The sequence below is a fragment of the Lactuca saligna genome, chromosome 7, assembly GCF_052625555.1.
Source record: "Lactuca saligna cultivar CGN05327 chromosome 7, ASM5262555v1, whole genome shotgun sequence".
Taxonomy (NCBI): Eukaryota; Viridiplantae; Streptophyta; class Magnoliopsida; order Asterales; family Asteraceae; genus Lactuca; species Lactuca saligna.
In genome coordinates this window covers 21,496,369-21,499,287 of record NC_136423.1, presented here as the reverse complement: position 1 = coordinate 21,499,287, position 2,919 = coordinate 21,496,369, and the positions used below count along the sequence as shown (strand labels likewise).

General features: G+C 31.5%; 1 long non-coding RNA gene across 1 annotated transcript; it reads right to left on the bottom strand.

Moving 5' to 3' along the window:
* Window positions 1-1,751: 1,751 nt before the first annotated feature.
* Window positions 1,752-2,605, bottom strand: LOC145005062 (uncharacterized). The gene is made up of 2 exons (XR_013662494.1): window positions 2,027-2,605; window positions 1,752-1,936 (listed from the first exon to the last, which is right to left on the bottom strand). It is a non-coding gene; the product is annotated as an uncharacterized LOC145005062 (long non-coding RNA).
* Window positions 2,606-2,919: the final 314 nt, after the last annotated feature.

The window sequence follows — 2,919 nt, the reverse complement described above, 5'->3', positions numbered from 1 at the left end:
TTATGGATCAAAATGGTGTACAGACGGGTCTCACGACGTGAGGAAGATACATGTCACGTCGGGATGGTCTCAAGACCTGATTATTTTTTCCTGTAGTGACTCACGACTTGAAGCCATAGATGGTCACGTCGTGAGGGCTTGCTGACTGTTCACTTTTGTTGACCATTAACCGTTGACTTTTGAAAAAGTTTGACTTTGGGTCAAACTTAAGGATTTTGGACTATTGATTAAGATTCTATTTGGTTCTGGTGTTAGTGGATTCACGGGAGCAAACAATGTTGAAAAAGGGATCGTATTGCAGTGTTCAAAGTTCTTTGATTCATGTGAGTTTCGCCCCATTATACCGTGGGTCGAAGGTAACAATGTCGACCCACTAGTTTTAGTTATATTTAGTAGAGGGATGTCATAAGGACTATATATATATATATATATATATATATATATATATATATATATATATATATATATATATATATATATATAGTTATGTAGGATAGACTGATGACTCTTGATCTAGACTTTCTTTTATGTTCATTGTTTAATTGTGGCTATAAAGTAGGATCACCTGTCCGAGTGTCTATCTCACCTCTGAGTATACACGGTTATGCATTTCTTGGGTTGTTGGGATATAATATGTTTTTATGCTGTAGTGATTTGTTAGATCTGTATCCTGGTATATAATATGTTGTTATGTTGTAGTGATCTGTTATATCTATATTTCGGTATATAGGATGTTGGAAATTCGAATACGACATACCTAATTCAAAAAGATTATAAAAATATGTATAGAAACAATGCATGAAAGTTTACCTCTTATTCTATAATAATAGAAAGATTAACAACCTATAAAGAATGAAAAAGTAAAAATATACAAACAAACATGTACACATCATAAAGAGAATGATAAAAGAATAGTGGAGTGAATCATTAAATAGAATAGTTACTGTGACTCACGACCATAAATTGTGAGTGAATGTTTTAAGTTTCAAATATATGTTCTATTCAATTTCGGGGGCATATTTGCATCTCTCTTTCTCTCTTTCTCTCATACTCATACATGATTATGCTTTTACTATTGCTTATGCGTTTACTTAGTTTTGAGATTTAGCCACTAATATTTTATTTTTTCAAATTAAACCGTAAAAATCTCCATGGCTAAACAACAAAAATGATTCCTTTGACAACTTTTTTGTACCACTTGCTCGACATTCATGAATCTGAATAGTACATGGTGTGTTTAATCGTTTGTGATTCTGAGAACATATCATCCCGCTACCATGCCATCACAAATTACAATGTTTATAAATTATAAATATAATTTACTAAAGAAAAGGGTTGCAAATTGAAAATACCTTATTTTGTGAAAGAAAAAGAAAAATAATTTTAGAAGAGTGTATGTGCTATAGTTGAGATTAAAAGGCGAAGAAAAAAGTCTAATACGTGGTCAATCCCAAAATTAAGTATAAGAAGCTTGGCATGAAAAATAAAGCACTTACCCAATTAAATAACTAGTAATTTGGCAACATATGTTTCTCATCCTTCACCTAAAAATTAGATTATTGCTCTATTTTTCATGGCCTCTAAACATACATAAGCCAAATTTCTTTTAATTATAAGTTTTTATTATTAACCATTATACTTTACAAAATCTAGTTATACTTAAAAGACAATAAGGTAATACATGAAACAAATAAAGAGATATCAGCAACCAATGGGCTTATTATGCAGGAGGAGCGTGAAGGTGTGGAATATAGATTAAATACGACCACTTATGTAAAAAAAATATAGTTTTACATAAAAATGCAAAAGAAATCAAAAGAAAAATCCATAAGGCTAGGAGCTCATATGGAAATGTATGTCTTGATCCAACAACCTGATAGAAAGATACCTTCCAGCTTCACAAGCTCATCCGTCTATAATCTATCCAATTCCAGCTCTGAAGAAGATTTAGAAACATGTTCATATGAAAAGAATAACATTATTGATGATTGATGATAGAGAATAGATAATAGAAACATGTACAAACCTGCAACATACTTGAAAGACGGGAGAAGCCAAGCGATGAGCTTCTTTGGTCCGATCGAGAAGCCATGAAAGACGGGAGAAAACATAACAATTGCCAAACAGAAGTCGTCGATGAAAGCACAAAGACGAACAATTCTAAAACCCAATTACATAACCCTAAAGAAAGATGAGAAAAGAGAAAAAAGATTACCTGTCGTAAGAAGAGTTAGGAGGGAGAAACACAGAAACCGGGAGTTGGAGAAGATGATCAGAAAGGAATCAAGAGAAAATCACGTGGAAAGTGAAAGAGTGTGTAAGCAGAAGGGATAAAATTGGGGAAATATGAATAGAAGATGGGAAAAAGTTTCAAAATAGAATAATATTAGAAAATAGAAGGCTAAAGTGTGAATAATTAAAGAAAGGACACATTGTTAGGAAAATGTAAAAAACATAGAGAAAATGACTTTTTAGGGTAACAAATTTTTGGTTTTATTTTCCAGTAAGCCTATGAATTTTCCGATCAAACATAAAATTTCCGATAAACATTATGAATTTTCTAGGCAATTTGAACACACACATAAACACAAATCTGAAATCTAGTTTTTTTTTTTTTTTTTTTTTTTTTTTTTTTTTTTTTTTTTTTGTGTGCTTCTTAAAATCGATTTCAAAACCAAGGGTTGAAGAACGCTTTTAGATTTTAGAAAAAATGAAGATCAAAATCCCTAAAATCTAGGTTCGTTTATTAGAATCGGTTTCAGAAGAAAAGATCTTAACATCTTGAAGCTCTTACCCAAAAAACAATTCCAGATGTATTGTGTTAATCGATTTCAAACCCAAAATTTGAAGCTCTTCATCTGTTTTTATTTCTGGAACTCACGACTCATGAACACAACGAAACCTTTGATTTCAAGGGTT